We start from the raw sequence: 24365 nt of genomic DNA, 5'->3' as shown, positions 1-24365 counted from the left end.
GGAAGGCAGAGTCACCTACTACGGAAACAAGAAGGAAGCCCGACAGGAGAATCCTGGGCAGAAAAGCACCATCAGTTTTAAGGCTGCTGCTCTGGCCCTGGGAACTAACAACCTGGACGTCCACTCAAGAGACCTAATCTGAAAGTTGGTAATTTCAAAGATGACAGGAGGATAAATTTACAATGACGGGAAGAAACCAGCGTAAAAAAGCCGAGAATACTCAAAGTCAGAACGCCTCTCCCTCTAAAGATGATCGCAGTTCCACATCAACAATGGAACAAGGCTTGATGGAGAACGAGCGCCTCCTGATGACAGAATCACTCTTCAAGGAATGGATAATAACAAACTTCAGTGAGTTAAAAGAACATGTTGTAGCCCAACGTAAAGAAACTAGGAACTTTGAAAAAAGGTTTGTTGAAATCCTATTGAGAATAGACAACTTAGAGAGGAGTATGAGTGAATTAATGGAACTGAAGAATACAATACAGGAACTCCGAGAAGTATGCACAGGTTTAAACACTCGAATTGTTCAAGCAGAAGAAGGGATATCAGAGGTCAAAGTCCAACTTAATGAAATAAAACGTGAAGAAAAGATTAGAGAAAAAAGGATAAAAAGGAATGAGCAAAGTCTCCAAGAAATGTGGGACTATGTGAAAAGACCAAATTTACGTTTGATAGGTGTACCTGAATGCGACGGAGACAATGAATCCAAGCTGGAAAATACCCTTCAGGATATTATTCAGGAAAATTTTCCTAAACTAGCAAAGCAGGTCAACATTCAACCCCAGGTAATACAGAGAACACCAAAAGATATTCCTCAAGAAGAGCAACCCCAAGGCACATAATCGTTAGATTCACCAGGGTTGAAACGAAGGAGAGGATACTAAGGGCAGCCAGAGAGAAAGGTCAGATTACCCACAAAGGCAAGCCTATCAGACTTACAGCAGATCTCTCAGCAGAAACTCTACAGGCCAGAAGAGAGTGGGGGCCAATATTCAACATCCTCAAAGAACAGAACCTTCAGCCCAGAATTTCATATCCAGCCAAACTAAGCTTCACAACTGAAGGAAAAATAAAATCTTTTATGAACAAGCAAGAACTCAGAGATTTTATTACCACCAGGCCTGCTTTACAAGAGCTTCTGAAAGAAGCATTACACACAGAAAGAAACAACCAGTATTAGCCTGTCTAAAAATACACCAAAAAGTAAAGAGCACCAACATAAAGAAGAATTTACACCAACAAATGGATAAAACAGCCAGTCAACATCAAATGGCAGTAACCCTAAATTTAAATTGACTGAATTCCCAATCAAAAGACACAGCCAAAACCCAACGGCATGTTACATCCAGACCTGTTTCACATGCAAGGATACACAAAGACTCAAAACAAAGGGATGGAGAAAGATTTACCAACCAAATGGAGAACAAAAATAAATAATAAATAAATAAAAAGCAGGAGTTGCAATTCTTGTATCGGATAAAATAGATTTTAAAGCAACAAAGATATAGTGGTAAAAGGATCAATGCAACAACAAGAGCTAACGATCCTAACACCCAGATAGGAGACTTAGATTCAATGAGACAGAAAATTAATAAGGATATCAAGGACTTGAACTCAGATCCAGAACAAGTAAACTTAATAAATATTTATAGAGCTCTCCACTTCAAATACACAAAATATACATTCTTGTCAATACCACATCACACCTACCCATTAGTTTAAATGAAACATTGATTGGCCATTATTAATACCCAATTTTTTTCAAAATAAAGCAATATTTCCATTTACTCTCCCTCTTTCTCTTCCTCTTTCTTCCTCTCCTTTACTTATTTTTTTTTTCTTTCCTTCTCTCAAAAAAAAAAAAAAAAAAATCAAGATAGCTGGACATAGTTGTATGCCCCCTATAGTCCCAGCTACTCAGAAGCTGAGGTAGGAAGATGGAGTCCAGGAGTTCGAGCCTGGCCCAGGCAACATAACAAGACCCCATCTTATATAAATAAATAAATAAATATCAAGATATGTGTTACTTTGGAAGAAAGTGAAAGGTATATGATGGGGAAGAGAAAGGGACTTCTAGGGTGCTGGCAAGATTCTGTTAGGCCATATTACATTTTATGTTGTTTTTTTTTTCCTGCATTCTATAAGAAAGACATTATATTTTATGCATTATAAAAATCTGTGTTGAGAAACCAAATAAGATCCAAAAAAATATATAAAGAAACCCACACCTAAATGTAACATAATGGAACTTCAGTTACCAAAGATGAGACAAAGGTCTTTGAAGCATCCAGAAGGAATCCTTCAACAGCAGCAGTGGAAACCAGGAAGCAATAGACTGAAAGTTTCAGTATGCTCAGAGAAAATAATAGCAAACCTCCTATACCCGGCAAATACTCTCTTTCAGAATGAAAGTGAAATAAAGATAATGTTAGATAAATAGAAACTTAGAGAATTTCCCTCTAATAGACACACATTTTAGAACAAAAAGATCATCTTCAGGTAGAAGGAAAATGATCCAAGAAGGTAGGTTTGAGATACAAGAAGGAATAACAAGAAAAGAAAAATAATATGGTAAATATGTCAAACACTGCATAATATAGTCATAATGATGTAATGTGAGAGGTTTTTAAGCTAGAATTCAGAAATACACAATAATACAAGGTTGCTTAAAATTAAAATGTTCTGAATTCTTGTGTTCAAGAGGAGGACTGAGACATGGATTTAGACTTTGATGAGTATAGAATATAAAATGTCTAAGGTAACCATGTAATGAACAAAAATAAGGTATGTGATTTTTCAACTAATAAGGGAAAAACAGTTTTTTTCTTTTTCTTTTTTTTTTCTGAGACAGGATCTCCCTCTGTCACCCAGGCTGGAGTACAATGGCGTGATCTCAGCTCACTGAAGCCTCAACCTCCTGGGCACAAGTGATCCTCCTACCTCAGCCTCCAAAGTAGCTGGGACTACAGGCACACACCACCATGCCTGGCTTACTTTTTGTATTTTTTTTTATAGAGTCGGGGTTTTTCCATTATCCTACCAAAGATCTGGGATTACAGGCATGAGCCACTACGCCTGACCCAAAAACACATTTTTAAAATAGCTAATAAAGAAGGCAAATAAGAAAAAAATAATTTTAAAACAATTTAAAAAGTCAATTGTGGGACTTCCAGATACAACAGAATGAAGAGGTCAGTGATCCTCTTCCTAAGATAACAAGTGTAAAACTGAAAAATTCGTTAAAATAACTGCTTAGGGCCCTGGAGATCGACAAACAGTAAAGAAAAAATAATGTGAAGCCCAATTCTGCCCTCTCTTTTATTATCTATGTTCAAAAATGGTGTCCTTTCTGGAAAAAAAGATGCCCATCCCCATTTCATATTTTTCATTGTCACTATGTAATAGAATAAAAATGACTGTTGTAGTTGTTAAGACTCCTTGGTGGCAAGTAACAGAAACACACTTCAAATAAGCCCTAGTATACAAGGGGATGTATTGGAAGGGCACTGAAGAATATACTGCTCTAAAAGGGCATGAATAGTAGAGCAAATCCCTAGGTCCTGGGAAGAGGAGTGGGGATACCCTTGTGACTCACCCAGTCTTCAGATTCTCTATCTTGCTTTCTTTTTCTGAGGTCTTGTGTTCCCTTAGCCTTATCATTTTCTGTAAGTCTACTTCATTCTCCTCTCCCAAAAAGTGTTGTTCTGCAACGGCTTTTATTGTGTTCGACATGGCAAACACATGGCAAAATGATGTATATATACAGTTCAAGCACTTCCCAGACTGTTGGTCAGATTCTTGATGTGAAGTTTCTCCAAGACAGTCTGATTGGGTCAGCTTGGTTCATGTGTTCATCCTTGGTCTCATCAATTATGATCTGTGGGGTCAAGGTCAAGTTGTACAATCATGGCTGGGTGGTGGTGATATACAATAGTATAGAGCTAATTATATATTCAGCAGCAGAATCCTATAAAAAGCCTTTGTAACAAAGAGAAAAGTTAGTATTTTTAATATAACTTTATTCAATCAACATGCATTTATTTTTACTTCCTGAATAGAACATCTTTGTGTTGTTGGACTGCTTTACTGTGTAACCTAGTGCAAGCTTTGTACCTATTAATGTCAGTATTTATTGGTTTGATTATTTTCTCTTACTTTGATTCACTTATAGCGTATTTGTAAATGCTTACAGGAATCTTGTAGTTTTTAGTTCTATCTCATGAGTATCATTCTTAAAATAATATATGAGATTCAAAGACTATGGGTGCTTTATTTCATTCTTAACATTTTTTTCTAAATATATGCTTAAATTGCAGAGAATTTGGATTTTTTCCCTTCTTTTTTTTTTTGGAGGATAGATTAAAAACCATTAGTTATACTTAGGCAAAATCTTCAGTGGATCAGAGTTGTTTTGCTTTTAAATTTTTCAAGCAGGCTTTAGTGAAACAAACAATATTTTCACTATGAAATCATCAGCATGCTAGCTGGAAGAGCTATGCCATCATCTGTTTAGGATGGTATGCCATTTGGTATCTATAATTCAGAATAGCAAAGGTAAAGTTTAAATGTTTGCATATTGAAAATTTCTTCTTTATGTCTTTGGAGAAGAGTATTATCAATGGTTGGATATGTAGCAGTAACTAAGCTTTCTGTCTATGAGTTGACAGCTCTCCTTAGTTCAGTTTCTTGAACCATTACGAGCCCATGTAGGCATTATGCTCTCGGTCAAATATGATCAAAAGCTGAATGAAAACACTGGGACTAGTTCCACTTCTTCAGGATGTGTCAGTGACCTGACCACACCTCACCACAAACATCCCCCAGTCCCAGCCTGGTTCATTTCATGAGGCACCATTCAAATGATTCCCATCTGCAGCAATACAAATACTTTCCAAACAAGTCCCTGGTGGCAGTGACTCCCAGCATGCATTGGCTTTTTCCATTTGCTCTTTGCTTCCCCAAATCAGATGAGGGTCTTGCCTAAGTATGTGTTTCACATACTTTTGGCACAGAGTAGGTGTTCGATGTTTTATTTTATGTTTGTTTCTATGTTTGCTTTTTTTCTTTTTTGAGACAGGGTCTTACTCTATCACCCAGGCTAGAGTGTAGTGACACCATCCCAGCTCACTACAGCCTTGACTTCTTAGGCTCAAACAGTCCTCCCACCTCAGCCTTCAGAGTAGCTAGGACTACAGGTGCACATCACCATGCCTGGCTAATTTTGACATATATTTTTTTTTAGAGACAGGATCTCACTATATTGCCCAGGCTGGTCTTGCTCCTGGGCTCAAGCTACCCTCCCACCTCAGCCTCTGAAAGTGCTGGGATATGCCTGGCTCTAAGTTTGTTTTAACCAATTAGTCATATTGTTCATTCAACAGGCATTTATGCATGAGGAATTGGAGAGGTTGCTTCTGTCTTGGGCCAAGTGTCTTCCCTAAGCTCTAGAGTTTTTAGATTAAAAAATCTACATAAATTTTTCCCCATTTTTTTCTCGTTTAAATTTATTTCTCAATTATTCTTCCATAATTCCCAGTTTCACTAATTCCTTTTAAATTTTCTTTTTCATTTTTCCACCATCAAGGACTTAAATACATTTTCTTTAGCTTTTTTATTTGTAGGTCATGTACATTACACATTTATGAATTCAGCAAATGTTTATCAAGCCCCTACAATGTGCCTACGGTTTAAAGTGAATAAGATACTCTCTTAACAAATTGCATGTTATATAGTTGTTTCAGTGCTTCAGTATTTAGTTGAAGCAACAAATATATACAGCTAACTGTAATCACAATTGATTGCTATATTATACAGATTATATGGGGACATACTAGAGGAAGCAGGGAGATTTCCTGAAGAGATGGCATTTGAGTAGAATGGCAAGAATTTGCAGGTGATGCCTGAAGAAAAACTGCTCACTAGGACTGGGCTGTAATATTAGAAGCAAAGGCTGGCTGGGAACAGTGGCTCATGCCTTTAATCCCAGCAGTTTGGGAAGCCAAGGCGGGTGGATCACAAGGTCAGGACTTTGAGACCAGCCTGGCCAACGTGGTGAAACCCTGTCTCTAGTAAAAATAAAAAAAAATTAGCTGGGGGTGGTGGTATGTGTGCCTATAGTCTCGGCTATTTGGGAAGCTGAAGCAAGAGAATCACTTGAACCCAGGAGGTGGAGATTGCAGTGAGCTGAGGTCACGGCCACTGCACTCCAGCCTGGCAACAGCTACTTGGGAAACTGAGGCAGGAGAATTGCTTGAACCCAGGAGGCAGACATTGCAGTGAGCCAACATCCATCTCAAAACAAGAATAAAAAAGCAAAGGCTAGAAGGTAAGTTTGGAGAAATATTACAGAGGATCTTGAGTGCCACATTTTAGAAATAAAATCTTCATTCTAGGCTCTAAAAAAATCACTTTATGGCCAGGCACGATGGCTCATGCCTGTAATCCCTGCAGTTTGGGAAACCGAAGTGGGTAGATCACAAGGTCAAGAGATCGAGATCATCCTAATCAACATGGTCAAACCCCGTCTCTACTAAAAATATAAAAATTAGCTGGGTGTGGTGGCACTCACCTGTAATCCCAGCTGCTCAGGAGGCTGAGGCAGGAGAATTGCTTGAACCCAGGGGGTGGAGGTTGCAGTGAGCTGAGATCATGACATTGCACTCTACCCTGGGCAACAAGAGCAAAACTCTGTCTTAAAAAAAAAAAAGAAGTCACTTTATATTTTTGAGGGAGGATAGTGGCATGAAATCACTCACGTTTAAGGATAATTTTGGAGATTTGTAAATGATGGAGAATCAAAAGTCTGGCTCCATTTTTGATAGTTGACTATCCGTTCACCAGTTAATGAGAATTTGGGTGGTCAGAACTTGTTTGTCTATATTGAATAAAGCTGCTGTGAACCTTCACGTGTAAGTCTTTGTATGGACTTGTTTTCATTTCTCTTGATTAGATTCTTAGGAGTAGAATTACTGGTTGTATGGCAAGCTTACGTTTACAATTTTAGAAATTGCAAAACCAAGATGATGTCACAGGAAATGGGAGAGTAGGGCACTCAAGGAATCAGTACCTCCATTGAAACCATCATAAACTACCAAAAATTGACAGAATAAACTTTCAGAACGATTGCAATGACTGAGCAATTGCTTGGTGAAGAAAAGGCGTATGAATTCCAGTGAAAAATATTAATATTATGGTGTTTTTACTTGGCTATTATCTGTCCTTACCTAGCACAGTAGAGGAGGCACCAAGAGTAGGAGCCCATGTTCTTGGTGCACCTTGTTTGGTACCAACGGATGAATATACACATCCTTAAAAAACTTGTTTTTTACCAAGGGATGAATATAGATCTCCTTAAAAACTTGTTTTTTTTTTTTTTTACCAAGGGATGAATATAGACCTTCCTTAAAAAACTGCTTCATTCTGACCTGTCTGCTGGTTCCTGAAGGGACTGGTGCAGAGGCTGACCTTTGTTCTGACACCCTCCCATGAGCTAGAGTAGCTTTCTGGGAAGTGGCAGTGTCTGTAGAAAAAAAAAGTTTTTTTTTTGAGATGGAGTTTTGCTGTTGTCGCCCAGGTTGGAGTGCAATAGTGTGATCTCTGCTCACCCATTGCAGCCTGTACCTCCCAGGTTCAGGCAATTCTCCTGCCTCAGCCTCCCGAGTACCTGGGATTACAGGCATGCACCACCATGCCCGGCTAATTTTGTATTTTTAGTAGAGATGGGGTTTCACCATTTTGGCCAGGTTATTCTTGAACTCCTGACCTAAGGTGATCTGCCTGCCTCAGCCTGCCAAATTGCTGGGATTACAGACATGAGCCACCACACTTAGCCTGTAGAAAGATTTAAAGTCATGCACTACCCATGCCTGCCTGGGGCAAGGGATGAGGTGAACAGAGCCAGCAGCAGACAAATTAAAAAACCCCGGAAGGAGGAGGCTGGGGGAAGTTTCTTGGGGGACTGAGGGCTTGGAAGGACCATGCATATACCAGGGAAAAAAGAGTACAACATGCATGCCTAGAATTGAATGCATACTCAGAAAAGACCTAAGAGGAGGCTAGCTTTGCACCTCTGCTGGAGCAAGTAGGGTGTGAGAGCTAAGGCAGAGTTGTAGGGAGAGTGCCCCTCTCAGGGCCAAAATGGACAGACTGGGAGAAGCGAATTTTTTTTTTTTTCTTTTCTTTTGGTCTCCAGACATCTAAGGAAATCTCTATCAGGTCACTGGCTGACCAATGAGATATAGTAACAAAGACTTCGCTGACCACACACAAGCAGGAATACAGTCTGTGCAACTGGTTTGGAAAAGTTGCTAAACAGACAAATGCAACCCTCAGCAATCAACAACAGGAAACCCTGAGGACAGGGGAGAATTTTATTCCCAGAGTCACTGTGTTCTGTATTCAAAATACCTGGTATTCAACAACAAAAATACAGGACATAGAAAGAAACAGGAAAGAATGTCCCATTTGGTGGGGGACAGGGGAATGACAGAAATCATCTCTGAGGAAACCCAGTATTGGACTTACTAGACAAACAGTTTTAATTAACAACTGTCCTAAATGTGCTCAAAGAGTGGAAACAAAAAACAGGAAAAAAGTATGAACAAAATGAAATATCAGTAAGGAGATAGAAATTATAAAAAAGGGGACCAGTCAAATTGTGGTGTTTGCATACAATGGAATATTATTCAGGCATAAAAAGGAATGAAATACTGATGAACCTTGAAAATTGTTTGCTAAATAAGCCAGGCACAAAAGGTCACATATTGTATGATTCAGTTTTTATGAAGTATCCACAATAGGTAAATCAGTAGAAACAGAGAAGTTAGATATGTGGGTGGTGGTTGTTGGGGCCAAGGGAGGCAAGAATTGGGATTAACTGCTTAATGGGAACCACTTTTATTTTGGAGTGATCAGAATGTTTTGAAAATAGAGGTAGTGGTTGCACAACACTGAGAATGTAGTAAATTTCACCTAATTGATTACTTTAAAATGGTTACTTTCGGGATGGGTGCAGTGGCTCATGCCTGTAATCCCAGCATTTTGGGAGACCAAGGTGGGTGGATCGCTTGAGGTCAGGAGTTCAAGACCAGCCTGGCCAATGTGGTGAAACCCATCTCTACTAAAAATGCAAAAATTAGCTGGGCATGGTGAAGCCAGGCATAGTGGTAGGTGCCTGTGATCCCAGCTAGTTGGGAGGCTGAGGCAGGAGAATTACTTGAACCCAAGAGGCAGAGGTTGCAGTGAGCCAAGACTGCACCACTGCACTCCGGCCTCAGTGACAGAGTCTCAAAAAAGAAAATAAAAAATAAAATAGTTACTTTTATGTCATGTGAATTTCACCAAAGTATAAAAATAAGAAATTAAAGAGAGAGAGCAGCTGTGAGTTTTAAAAGGTTTTCCTCTCTTGTAATGTCTGCCTTCCCGTCACCTAACTTCCAAGGTATGGACTCGGGAAAGTGTATTTGAAGAGAGAATAGATCTGTAGAATGCTTAGTCAAAATCTTTCATGAACATATAAGAGAATCACTTCACACCAATTAAAATAGTTGTAATTAACAAGACAGACAATATCAAGTGCAAGTGACAATGTAAAGAAGGTGGAACCTCATGTACAGCTAACATATATGAGAATGTCCATGTAATTTCAAGAATGTAAAATGGTATGGTCATTTTATAAAATGTTACCTTGTCCAATATTCTCGTTTGTCCTATTTCAGAAAGATTCAAATGATGGGATTTTCTGTGAAAAGGGGGGCTGGGTTAGTTTGGGAAAAGGATCAGGTAACTGTAGGATGGGAATTTATGTCTTTGCAGCCATGCTTTCCTGGAAGAAGCTCCAATATTTGGTCCCAGGGTTAGGGATGTAGGAAGATAAGAGATAAAGACATTCACCTTACAAGAGATAGTAAATCCCTAGTGTGAGACTCCCATGAGGGGTGAATGTATGTGGAGTTATGAATAAATAAAATACCTACATTACTACAGGGAAATGAGATCCAAGATGGCTGATCGCTAACAGCTCGGGATTGTAGCTCCCAGTGAAAGTGCAGAGAACGAGAGGACGCCACACTTTCAGATGAACTTTCATTGCTTACGGACCAGAAGATTCCCAGTGGAAAGGCCCCATGGGTCACCAGCACGACTCTTGTGGCTGGCGTAGCAGCTGTTCTTGCAGAGTAAACGGGAGGAGATTCCCGGGCAGAAGAGCACCATCAGTCTTATCACTGCTGTTTTGGCCGGCACAGTGGGTGGCTCGGATTCCAGTGCTGGGAATCAATAAACTGAGCATCCACTCAGAAACCCAATTAGAAAGGTGGTAATCGCAAAGACAACAGATGGATAAATTTATAACAAAGGGAAGAAAACAGCCTAAAAAGGCTGAGAATACCCAAAATCAGAACCCCTCTCCCTCTACAGGGGATTAGAGTTCCTCATCAGCAACTGAACAAGCCCTGATGGAAAAGGACTGTGTGCCATTAACAGAAGTAGGCCTCAGAAGTTGGATGATAAGAAACTTCTGGGAGTTAAAAGAACTTGTTCTAACCCAATGTAAAGAAACTAAGAACTTTGAAAAAAGGTTTGACGAAATGCTAACAAGAATAGATGATATAGAGAGGAATATAAATGAACTAACAGAGTTGAAAAACACAACACAAAAACTTAGCGAAATATGCACAACTTTGAATAGCTGAATTGATCAAGCAGAAGAAAGGATATCAGAGGTTGAAGACCTACTTAATGAAATAAAACGAGAAGACAAGAATACAGAAAAAAGGATAAAAAGGAATGAGCAAAGTCCCCAAGAAATATGGGACTATGTGAAAAGACCTAATTTACGTTTGATAGGTGTACCTGAATACGACGGAGAGAATGAATCCAAGCTGGAAAATACTCTTCAGGGTATTATTCAGGAAAACTTTTTGAATCTAGCAAAGCAGGACAATATTCAACCCCGGGTAATACAGAGAACAGCACAAAGATATTCCTCAAGAAGAGCAACCCCAAGGCACATAATCATTAGATTTACCAGGGTTGAAATGAAGGAGAAAATACTAAGGGCAGCCAGAGAGAAAGGTCAGGTTACCCACAAAGGGAAGCCTATTAGACTTACAGCAGATCTCTCAGCAGAAACCCTACAAGCCAGAAGAGAGTGGGGGCCGATATTCAACATCCTTAAAGAACCGAACTTTCAGCCCAGAATTTCATATCCTACCAAACTAAGCTTCACAATGGAAGGAAAAATAAAATCTTTTATGAACAAGCAAGTACTCAGAGATTTTATTACCACCAGGCCAGCTTTACAAGAGCTTCTGAAAGAAGCATTATACATAGAAAGGAAAAACCAGTATTAGCCTTTCTAAAAATATGCCAAAAAGTAAAGAGCATCAACATAAAGAAGAATTTACATCAACGAATGGATAAAATAGCCAGTTAACATCAAATGGCAGTAACCCTAAATTTAAGTTGACTGAATCCCTCAATCAAAAGATACAGCCAAAACCTAATGGTATGCTACATCCAGACCCATTTCACATCCAAAGATACACAAAGACTTAAAACAAAGGGATGGAGAAAGATTTACCAACCAAATGAAGAGCAAAAATAAATAAATAAAAAGCAGGAGATGCAATTCTGGCATCTGATAAAATAGATTTCAAAGCAACAAAGATATAGTGGTAAAAGGATCAATGAAACAATAAGAGCTAATGATCCTAACACCCAGATACATAAGACTCATAAAGAGATTTAGACTCAACGAGACAGAAAATTAATAAGGATATCCAGGACTTGAACCAAGATCCGGAACAAGTAAACTCAATAAATATTTATATTGCTCTCCACTTTAAATACATAAAATATACATTCTCTACCTTAAATACACAAAATATTGATCGGCCATTATTAATACCCATTTTTAGAATACAGCTACATTCCTGTTCTCTCTCCCTCTTTTTCTTCCTCTTTCTTCCTCTCCTTCACTCCTTTTTTTAAAAAAAAAAATAAAAAAAAGAAGAAAAAATAAAATAAAATACCTACATTACTACAGAATTTAAGGGGACAATTATAGCATAATATGCAAATTTGTCATTTCAGAATTTTAAAGGACATTAAAAAAATTGAAGGTGCAATGGCTCACACCTGTAATCCCAACACATTGGGAGGCCAAGGCGGGCAGATCACCTGAGCCCAGGAGTTCGAGACCAGACTGAGAAATGTGGTGAAACCCCGTCTCTACCAAAAATACAACAAAAAATTAGTTGGTTATGGTGGTGCATGCCTGTAGTCCCAGGACTCTCCACTAGGGAAGCTGAGGTGGGAGAATTGTTTGAATCCGGGAGGTGGAGGTTACAGTGAGCCAAGATTGTACCATTGCACTCCAGACTGGGCAGCAGCAAGACCTTGTCTCAAAAAAGAAATATTTTTGAAAGAAGAAAGGAAACTACCAAATGATTTTATAAAATGACTGTACCATTTTATGATTTACCAAAAACTTGTGTGTAAGATAAGACTTGCAGGGGAGAAAATATCCAAACCATACTTATTGGAAGATATGCCCTTGTCTGTCAACCCTAACCCAGGAAAAGACATACTGACTTCTCAGAACAGCATTTTCCCATTATTGAAATTACACAGACATTCTCATACATGTTGACTGTACAAACAGTATGTGAAGTTCTCTTCTTTACATTCTTACCTGCACTTAGATTGCCTGTCTATTGATTATAGCTATTTTAATGGGTGTGAAGTGATTCTCTTATATGTTTATGGAAGATTTCAGCTAAGCATTCTACAGGTCTATTTTTTATTTAGAGCTATTTTATTTTGAGCTTTTAATGATAGGTGAAATTGTTGTTGAATGCTTTTTTAAACTACTTTATCGTACAAAGTCTAGTTGTAATTTAAATTGGAGATAATCATATGGTCACATTTCCTGACTCTATCCATTTTTATTCACCCTTTAATTTTGTTTTTGTTATGTTTAAAATATTGTATTCATCTGAAAAACTCAAACTACACAGTATCATCCCTGCTCCCCAACTCCCACCTCCCAAAAAGAGGCCTCGTTATTTCTTCTCCCCACTTTATGACAACATGATTATCACATTTACTTACAAAGGATGTGGAACAGAAAAGACCCAAAGAGTTTTTAAAAAACCAGGGCACTGGCAGCCACTGGTTGAGCAAATTTCTCTAATGATGTCAGTGGTGAGGCACAGTTCAACAAAGGCTTTCAGGGGCTTTAATTCTATTGACACAATAAATTCTTAACTACTTGTTCTAAGGGTTTTCATACTTGAACTTTAGTTTCTTTCAATGCATTCTCTTGCTTTATAAGACAGTATAAAACACATCTGGTTAGCATTCAGTACTTATGGCATTTGTAAATAAAAACTCCTCCGTTACAAATGTGTGAATAAATGCTATACTTAAAGATATTTGATTTTAAAAACAGTGTAGAATTCATGTTTTTCTGAGGCTGAAGTATGACTTTTAGGAAATTGGAATCTATCCTTTGGCTACTCTGTCTTTAAGAAAGAAGCTGAAGCTTGACTGTCTTGGCTCACACTCTCTGTTTCCATTTCCTCCTGTGGGCCAGGGCTGCATAATCAAAGTTAGACAGTTGTTATGCAAGCCTCCTGGTCTCTGGAGCCCTTGTCCCTGTCCAGCCCTTAAACACAACATCTCTCTGTTTCCAAATAAATCCACGAACTGTACAATCCCTTTGCATGTCTTTGGTCAGCCTTGGCTTCTGGAAATTATATTTCTTCAACTGTTATTTAAACGTGTAAGTTAGCTGACTTCTTCATAGAAGGAGATTTTGAAAGATAAATACAAAGCTCAGAAACATTAAAACAAATGTGTATAACTAACATCTGCATGTAACAAAGATTTCTCATCCGCAGCTTTTGGCCCATTTATTCAAACATGATGCAACTAATTATAGCGGAACGAAATCATGTGGACCATAGTTTCAGGATAGATAAGTATTAAGCAATTAAAGTTTTGAATAAATGAGCCAAGAGGAAGTGAATGTTAAATCTTTATACTTTCAGATAAGTTTAAACCTTTCCACTCACTGAAATACCAAGAGAATAGGAATGCACTGAAAACTGAATGTTCTGAAAACATTATTCAGAACACACTGAAAAATAATAAAAAATTGTGCTTAAGGTAAGACCTGCAGGGAAAAAAAATCCAAGCCATACTTATTGGAAGACATGACCTTGGGTTAGGTCAACCTTAACCCAAGAAAAGACATACTGACTTTCCAGAATGGCATTCCAGATGCCACAGTGTTAACAAAGACTTGCAGATTGCCCGTCTTAATCCATGAAGATCAGAAGAAATTGTAACAAACCCTCAGGAATCTGTCCACAATGTTTCATTTATGGATTACTGTTCTTTAGGTTACATATGACAGAGCTAGAAAAGATCCATAGAGAGGAAGTAAAGTCACCAAGATGGCTACAGAGCTTCCAGATAAGAAAAAGAAAAAGCATTCTTCAAAGCAGAAGGGTAACAGTAGAGAGGAGGCATCTTGGCACTCATCACAATATATAAATTATAAATTTAGTTTATTTTGTTATTAATTATCTGTCTTTTCCACCAAATTTATGCTTCATGAGTTCAGGAATACTGTCTTAGTTTTTAACTTTTTGTAAAATATAGACATACAGAAAAGGGCGTATATGGACACATATGCATCTATAAATGTATACCTTACACATTTAACATGGATATATTTACACATGATAAATATACAATTTGATAGTTTTTCACAAAGTGAATTTGTATGACCACCACTCAGATCAGGAAAGAGAGCATGAGAAGCCCCAGAGTACGAAGCCCCTTCACTCCTTTCCATTCATTCGCCTGCTCAGAGTGAGCACTCCTGGCTTCTGACAGCAGGGATCCGCTAGCCTGCTCTAGAACCTGATGTGGATGAAATCGGGCCATGTGTAGTGTTCTGTGCCAGCCTTCTTTTGCCATTGTTTTTGGTGAGGTTCATCCACATTGTGAGTAATTTTCAATCATTCATCTCATTGCTGTATAGTTTTCCATGCCACAATGTCTTTATCCGTCATACTGTTCCTGGGTATTTCTCAGCTCTGGCCATTATAACAGTAGCTATGAGCATGGGAACACCTATGCAGATTAATGTTGGATAGAATTGCTGAATCATGTCGTACACATATGCTTAGCCTTGGCACATGTTTTCCAACAATTTTCCAAAGCAGCTGTACCAGTTCACATTCTCACCAGCAGTGTATGAGGGTTCCATTTGCTCACACCTGTTTCAACACTGGTTTTGTTAGTCATGTTTAGCCAGTTAGGTGTGTGTGTTGTGGTATACCATTGTGGTTTTAGTTTGTATTCCCCTGATGATGCACAGTGTTTATTTTGTTCTTCCATATATACCCAGCATTTAACATCATGTCTTTGCTTATTAAGGCTCTTTCTAGACAAGTGAGAGAAGATGGGACAGAAACCCAACTTACGTTGGCTTAAATGAAAAGGAATGTTAGTCGCTCCTGTAGCTAGTAAAGAGTAGCTCAGACAACCAGAGCGGCTGTCTCCTAGGCTGGAGGCTCCTCTCCCACGGTGTAAGCCTCCCAGCAGCCCTGGCATCATGTCCCACAAGCATCCACCTCTCAATCCCAGGCAGCAGGAGAGCTGGCCCCAGGGAACAACATTCTGTGTAAGATGCTGAGAGTGCTATGATGAGGTGAACCAGCTCCTGGGCAAAGGTGGAAAGAATCTGTCACCTGAGGAAGGGAAATGAGAAGGCTCACTAGACAAAGAAAAACAGTCCACCATGGCATCAAACATAGGAGACATTTCATAACATTGTTTTGAATGAATGAGTCAGCCCAAGCTTATGTTATACAGCCATATACAGGGTGAACCACAAATATTTTTACTGAGATTTACTCTAGTCAAGTAAAGCCATTTTAGGACAGCAAAGGATTTTTCTTTCCTTTTGCCCTCATTTCCCCTAATTCAAGAGCTATTCTATGTTGAAATATGAATAGTTATAAGATATTTTGCCAATTCATGGCTGATCTATATAGAAATGAATAAATGAAAGATTGGTGTTTGCTACTCTCCTGTTACCTGTTTTGAGTTTTAAGTTAAGCCCATAATAAGCTGGTTCCCTCCTCCTGCCTGGGCCAACAATGAAAGCGAACAGTGATTAGAGTTTGGCAGAGCTGGTCTATGTGGTCTGTGGTGAGACTACAAGGCGAGTTTATTTTGGGACCCAAATAAAATAAATTTTTTTGGTAAAAAATGGGAGCCACTTATTAAAATAACCAAGCATAATACTTAAACTGATAGCAGTAGATAAAGGGAACCTGGTAGAGAAGTAAGAATATTGGTACACTTTGCTACCCTTCTCACAAATCTCAAACATAATGTGATATCCTGGATGGGAATCCTGGAAGAGAGGACATTAAGGTAAAACTGAGGAAATCTGCATGAAGTTTAGACTTTAGTTGTAGTAGTGATGCAGCAATCTTGTTCATTAATTGTAACAAATGTCCCACACTAATGTAAGATGCTAATAATAGAGGAATAACAGGGAAAACTGCATTCTAGTCAGCACTTCAGCAAGGTCACGAGGAACCTAAAATTTTCTTGAGAAAGGCATCTTGAGCAGGTGGCCCCACAAGCAGGTGGCTCAGCTGCTGCTTCCACTTCTGGCTCTGGGACACCGGTGCAGCATGGCATGTCTGAGCCTTGTTGTTTTTTTTTTTTTTTTTTTTTTAAATGGGCATAATTTTATATCTCTGACTCATAAAGGTGTTCTGTGATTGAATATTTAAAAGATCTTTCAATACTAGAACTACTATGCAAATGTAATAAATTATCATTGTCTTTCGGACTACTTTGCTGAGACTTTTCATCATCCCTCTGCCTAGTATTCATTTTATTTTATTTTTCCTTAACCATCAGCTCTTGATGTAATACAAAATTTCAACTTAAAATTTTATTTGTGGTCAGGCATGGTAGCTCACACCTGTAACCCCAGCACTTTGGGAGGCCAAGGGTGGAGGCATTGCTTGAGGCCATTCTGGACAACATAACAAGACCTCATCTCTACAAAATTTTCTTTTAACTTAAAAACATTTTTTTTAAGTTTTCATTTATGTAAGTATTTGTGTTCTATTTTTCTTTGTCCTTGATGTGAGAAGTTGTTCTTTCTTTCCTTCTTTCTTTCTTTCTTTTCTTTCTTTTCTTTCTTTCTTTCTTTTTGAGATGGGATCTTGCTCTGTTGCCCAGGCTGGAGTGCAGTGGCACCATCTCAGCTCACTGCAGCCTCCATCTCCTAAGTTCAAGCAATTCTCCTGACTCAGCCTCCCAAATAGCTGAAATTACAGGTGCACACCACCATGCCTGGCTAATTTTTGTATTTTTAGTAGAGACGGGGTTTCACCATGTTGGCCAGGCTGATGTCGAACTCCTGACCTCAGGCAATCTGCCACCTTAGCCTCCCAAAGTACTGGGATTACAGGCGTGAGCCACTGCATCCAGTCTATTTTCTCCCATTTAAAAAAATACTGAAAGCATGTAACATAAGACTCTGAAGTACAAGTTTGAACATACTACATTGGATTTATTTATAAAATACAGTGTAAATATTATTTAAACCTTTTTTTGTTTGTTTGTTTTTGTTTTTTTTGAGACGGAGTTTCACTCTTGTTACCCAGGCTGGAGTGCAATGGCGCAATCTCGGCTCACTGCAACCTCCGCCTCTTGGGTTCAGGCAATTATCCTGCCTCAGCCTCCTGAGTAGCTGGGATTACAGGCACACGCCACTATGCCCAGCTAATTTTTTGTATTTTTAGTACAGATGGGGTTTTACCATGTTGACCAGGATGGTCTCGATCTCTTGACCTCATGATCCACCCGCCTCAGCCTCCCAAAGTGCTGGGATCACAGGCTTGAGCCACCGTGCCTGGTCCTAAACCTTTTTTTTTTTTTTTTTTTTTTTTGAGACGGAGTCTCACTCTGTAGCCTAGGCTGGAGGGCAGTGGTGCAATCTCGACCCACTGCAACTTCTGCCTCCCAGGGCAAGTGATTCTCCCGCCTCAGCCTCCTGAGTAGCTCAGACTCACCATGCCTGGCTAATTTTTGTATTTTTAATAGAGACGAGGTTTCAGTTTGTTGGTCAGGCTGCTCTTGAACTCCTGACCTCATGATCTGCTCACCTCGGCCTCCCAAAGTGCTGAGATTACAGGTGTGAGCCACTGCTCCTGGCCATATTATTTAAACTTTAAATTCTATACCCAAACTATTCATCAAGTATGAGGGAAAATTAAGCACATTGTTAAACATGAAAGTCCTCAGAAAATGGCAGAGTGAAACATGCAGCATTTATCAGGAAGCCTGCCAAATATTTTCTCAAATGACAGTAAAAGGTGTTTTGTTTCTTTCTTTGTTTTGAGACAGTGTTGTTCTGTTGCCCATGGTGGAATGCAGTTGTGTGATTGTAGCTCACTGTAACCCAAAATTCCTGGGTTCAAGTGATCCTCTTACCTCAGCCTTCCAAACAGCTAGGGCTACAGGCACACACCACCATGCCTGATTTTTTTACAATTTTTTTGTAGAAATGGGGTCTCACTATATCGCCCAGACTGGTTAGTTTTTAAAAGACATAAATGCGCAGATAACGAAGAGGTAGGGCCAAGCCAAGCCCTGGAGTTCAAGTGCAGCCTAGGCAACATAGTAAGACACTGTGTCAAAAAATAAAAATAAGAAGAAAAATAGGTGGGAAGAAGGCAGCAATATAATATTGGAACCTAGAAAGTGTTGTATTTGATTAAAACCAGAGAAAGCCTTGAGGAAGGCTGATGTTCTTATAGAATTCCAATTTGCTCAGAAATGGGAGGCATCAAGTACATTGAAAAGTAGGAATGGGATGGAGAAAAATTAGTTGGAAGTCTGTACAGGAGGCAGAAAGGATCTCCCATACCCCGGCTTCTGTCCCTGCAATGACAGCAGCCATCTATTAATAAAAAATGACGGTAAGAGGCAGAGAGGTTCTGAACTCTGGGCCCCACTGTGGCTTTTTTTATAACCTTCCTCTATAATATTTCCTTTTAGTATTTTTAATAAAAAATTAGGCATACGATGTTTCCTTTATTAGATCAGGGCTCTTTAAGGTTGAGACTTGGCTACATTCATGTCTGGCACTGGGGTGGGAATAAGTGAGCAAACTTTTTAGGGGCAATTATGTTTCCCAATAAAAAGGTTTTTTTCTGCTACCATCAAAGTCAGTTGCCAGCACTGAATTATACTGCAACAAATTGATTGTGGTAAAACTTGACCTGTGCACTACTATATTTGAGCTTAGAGAGTTATCTAGTAGAATGTTTATGAGCTCAGGTTTTAGAATCTGTTTCCCTTAGGTTTTAATCAGTTTACTAGTTGTATAATTTTGAGCAAGTTATCTTAATTATTCTGAGCCTTGGTTTCTTTAAAATGAGCATCATACCAAAGATTTCATGTGACTGCTGTGAGGAATGAATGAGCTAGTGGAAGTGACTGCATAGGGCCTGCAAGAGTGAAGGGCTCCAAAATGGGGTGGGGACCAGAGTGGGAGGGATTCGCCTTGTGAAAAAGAACCTGAAGACCTTAAAAACTCCTACCAATCTCAAAATGTCCCTTATTCCATGAAAAAGTTTAAATGAGAGCATAATAACTTTAAATTATAGTTTAAATGCTTTTAGACAGCCTTACTTTGAGATTTATGAAATAATGGGAGTTTAAACCTTAATGATAAAATTTTCTGTGTGTATCTAGAATATTACTTTCATTATCTGTTAAAATTACATATGAATAATCACATAAAGATAAAATTGTGGAATTATCTCTAGAGAGTTTCTAGCATTTTATTACATTTATATGTGTGTGTATATTTAACTTCTTCATTACCTTTTCTGACTATTTTGGAATAAACGAGCTTGGCTCACTTTTTCACCTCAGTGGTATAGGAGGGAAGTTAATTCCTTTTCAAAGCATAAAATTACGATGATTAACTTCTGACGATAATCTTAAAAACAGAACTACTGCTAGGACTTGCATTCCCATCTGAAGTGATCTTTGTTTTCTCTAGTAATCTTAATGGGAAGTAGTTTTTAAGGGTACATTTGCCTTTAGAGTAATTGCAGGGTGCGTGTTTCTAAGGTGTATAAATTACCAACTTTGCTTGAATAATTTTCCCCTTTCCATTCTAAAATGGGAAAGTATAAAAGAATTATATTTGTAACTTTTATTCATTTTTAAGAATATTTAGTTCCATTTAGTTCTTTTAGTTCCATTTTCTAGACAAAGTGTTTATGGCCAAATGTTCACATCGTGATCTCTCCTAGCACCAATTCTGTTTTCCCAAAAGGTGCTAAGGGTTGTTTTCAAACTGGTTTGAGGTGGAGCTCTTTGGGTGTGTGTGTTTTGTGAGTCACAGGGCCCCTCTCTGTCTAGTCTGGCCAAGGGCAGGGGCTCGCTCTCACCCCAACTGCCATGGGTCCCTCTGGGAGAAGTGAAGAAGTGGGGAAGGCAGCCATGTGAGGACAAATTGGCCTCATCCCCACAACCCCAGCATGGTAGTCCCTGCTACTCTGAGCTGTTTGTAATAACCGTAGCAAAGGGACAGTGACTTCTAGTGAGAAAACCCTCCACAAAGTGTCTGCAGTAGTGGGAATCTAGAGGATGTGTCAGGAGGGAGAAATTAAATGGGGAAATAACATGTCTCAGTTTTCTTTGGGGACGTGATATGACCTGACATGGAGAGAGGCAGCACTGAGTCCCACTCACTCTGCGCTGTGTGCACAAGAGTCCATTTGGAACAAGGTCAGGAGGCAGGGCATCCCACTGGCCTGTCCACGTGGCCAGCTTGGAACACTGTTTCCTGTCTCCTGAGACAGAAATTGGTTTGAGTAGCAAAGATTACAAAGATTACAGATAAATGAAATTTAAATATTGAATTATAAATTATTCTAGTTTAACAAAATTAAAATGAACTATGATAAAACACGGCAAAAACTACAAGGTGGCCAGGTACAGTGGCTCACACCTGTAATCCCAGCACTTTGGGAGGCCGAGGCGGGTAGATCACTTGAGCTCAGGAGTTCGAGACCAGCCTGGCCAACATAGTGAAACCCCATTTCTACTAAAAACATCAAAGTTAGCTGGGCGTGGTGGTGCACACCAGTAATCCCAGCTACTTGGGAGGCTGAGGCACAAGAATCACTTGAACCTGGGAGGCGGAGGTTACCGTGAGCCAAGATCACACCCTGCACTCCAGCCTAGGGGATAGAGCAAGATTCTGTGTAAAAAAAAAAGAAAAAAAAATTACAAGGAAATAGAAATATGATTACGAATAAAGGGATTTCTGTTGGAATTTCCTCATCCCTAGAGGTTTGAAAACCATTTTACTATCCAGAAACACAGAAATGGCACCCAAACCAGGCCCTGAAAGGAGTTCAGGAAAGAAAAAGGGTAAAAAGAAAAAGAAAAAAGTCCATCTTAGTCTTAGGGGCCAAGGCCACACAGGACAGACCTCCCCCTCCAATGCCAGCCCCTGGCTAAATTCTCACTGTGGCATGTGCAGTGACTGGTCACTGGTCGTTTTTTAATCTGCATTCCTCCTGTGTCTCAGGGTCACTTCCCAAGAGAAAGCACTATTAAAAGTACAGTGTGGTTCCCACTAGACTTTTCTCCATGTAGGAGACATGCTCAGATTACTTTCCCTCTAGCCTGTGGCCTCCTCCAGCCTCTCTTTTGGTTTATCTGTGTCTCATGAATGTCCAAACTGCCTGGAGCTTCACAGGCTTCCCTAGGGGACCAGTGGGACCCACCTCTCCTGGTCTTTCAGGGTTCATGTCTTCTGCAAAGGGCCAAGGAGTAACTGTTTTAAGCTTTGCAGCCATGTAGTCTGCTAAGTCACTAGGCTCAGCACAGAAGCAGCCACAGACTGTATATACCTAAGTGAGTGTGGCTGTGTGCCAATCAAACTTTAGTATGAACACTGAAGTTTGCATTTCACATAATTTTCACATGTCACGAAATCTTTGGAGTTCTTTTTGACCATATTTAGCTCGAGGTTCCATACAGGAACAGAAGGGCATGGGATCTGGCTTGGGGCCTGCCATTTGTTGTCTCCTGCCCCTGCTCTCTTCCTGTCAATACAGGCCCATTATTCATGCTTGCATTTGCTGTTTATTAAAATTCCCCACCTCTTCGTTTTAAAAATGCTGTTGGGATATATTTCCTATAGAGTGGGTCTCTTTCGACTCTGGGTTTCCCTGATTCTTCCCAAGTCTGTACAAACAAGAAAAGTTGGGTGAAGGGAGGATAGAGGCTCTCGGCTTGTCTGTTCTTCAAAGGTCCGGAGATGAGGTAAGTGCTGAGGGCCAGGCCGCCCCACGGGGGCTGGGGCACATCGAGAATGTTTGGCAGAAGCCTCTGCGAGGGTTCTGGGGTGTCAGTCACTACCAGAAATACAGCACAAGTCATGCCTTGGCTGGGCCGGGTTGGCCGTCCCTTCTGGTGGGGGCTGTGTTTTTACTTCTGCGGCAAAGTGCTGCAATGACATTCCAACTCTCCCATGTTTATGACCCACCGTGGGTTTGGAACAGAGAGGCTTTTCTGGTTGTTTGTTTTACTAAGCAATATTTAGGACACATTTTTTTAACTCCCTATGGACAAGCAATCTTTTTAACAGAGCTCCTCAGCTGTTCCCAGTTATTTTCGTGGATGGTTCCTATGGTACAGGTCCCCTGAGGGGTCCTTTTGGACACCCATGTTCATCCACTGAGGGCGTCTGATCTCTGACTTTTACCCTCACATAGGGTCAGACAAGTGGGTCCAATGCCTCCTGAGGCAGCAAGCTGCTGTGCTCCCTTGTTTTTTACCAACCAGATGACTCTTGGGGGCAGACATGTATGTCGCCAGGTCTGTGTTTGTGTGTCCGAGCCTCAGGACCACGTCCAGGAAAATTAGGCTAATATGGTTTACAGGAGGCAATTCAGCAGCATACATACAAGCAGCAGTGATACAAGCAGACTGCGTTCCGTTCTGCTTGTATCACTACATGGACGTGTTTACTTCAAAAACACAAATCGAGTCTAGAAAAACTGGTTAAAAATCCACACAATGATAGTCTTCCCATCCTGTATGTAATCAGAAGATTTAAGTCAGGCACCTTTGTCCAGCTCTGTAGCCTGGGATTTCTGTTAACATTTCAGTTGGATGGTGTGTCATTGATGGACTCTTCTGCTAGTTGTGCCAATCAGGAAATTTCCAAAGGGGGCTTCTGGTGCTGCCAGTGGTCAGTTGTTACTTCAAATGATTGTGATGATACAAAGCATTTCTTCTCCAGAATTGCCCTCAAATAGCCAGTCCTTTCCGTGTTAGAGCTCTTGAGAACCTGAAAACCCCATCTCGCCTCCCCACAGGGGTACCAGCCTCATTTAAACACCACGCTGTAACCAAAAGGACAAAGGTGCCTGGCCTGGTATTAGGCCTGGGAAAGTCCGTGTCAGTTAGATGACTGCACTGTGTCAGTCCGTGTCACATTCCATGGCCCCCAGAGGAGCAGGCTGCAAGGGGACAGGAGGCACTCTTGGGAGACTGTAAATCAGCTGATCAAACAAACGGATACAATGAGGGTGAAGGAATGCAGTTTCTCCCCAGTAGCAGAGTGGCTGGACTGAGGTGTCTGGGAGAGCTCGTGCCTGTTTTTAATATGGGTGTGCACAGACGGATGGAAGCAGCTGCAGGTGGCTCATGCACATACACACACCAGCACGTCCTTCCTAGCTGTTTCCACTGACAGGCCCTAGAAGTAATGAAGCTCCAGGAGCAAATCAGGTCCTGTTTTGTAAATACTGTCAGCTCCTTTGATTCTAGAGCTGGGCAGGGAAGCACAAAATGAGACCAGAACAGCTGGTGATGGCAGAGAATAGGAAGACCTCAAAGAATGGCAGGGCTATGTTAGAAAAACCCAGGAGCAGTTTATAGGGGCTCATACTGGTCAGACCTGGGGCCTGGAGCATCACGACCCATAGTGATGTTAAACAGGTTACAGCCTGTGGAATAAATGTTTATCTCTACCGCTGCATTCAACAAGCCTTGATGCCACACCCCCAGAGCACATCCACTTCACCCCAGTGTCACTCAGCCATGGTCCCCTTGCTTTCTCCCTCATCTCTCCCACCTCCTCAGTCAACTCTCCACCCAGCAGTCAGCGTGATCCTTTCCAAATAATATCAGGCCAGGCTCCAGGGACCAGCCTGTGTGTTTTGGCCCTGCCCCACTCCCAACTTCATCCTTGCCCTTCTCCCAACTACAGTAAGAAA

The 24365-nt window shown here is 40.2% G+C and overlaps 1 protein-coding gene across 4 annotated transcripts in view; it reads left to right on the top strand.

The window, feature by feature from the left end:
* Positions 1-24365, top strand: part of CENPP (centromere protein P) — a 287077-nt gene that overhangs the window by 253213 nt on the left and 9499 nt on the right. The gene's annotated exons all lie outside the window — the stretch shown is intronic.

Source organism: Callithrix jacchus, chromosome 1, assembly GCF_049354715.1.
Source record: "Callithrix jacchus isolate 240 chromosome 1, calJac240_pri, whole genome shotgun sequence".
Taxonomy (NCBI): Eukaryota; Metazoa; Chordata; class Mammalia; order Primates; family Cebidae; genus Callithrix; species Callithrix jacchus.
This window is presented reverse-complemented; position numbering and strand designations above follow the sequence as displayed.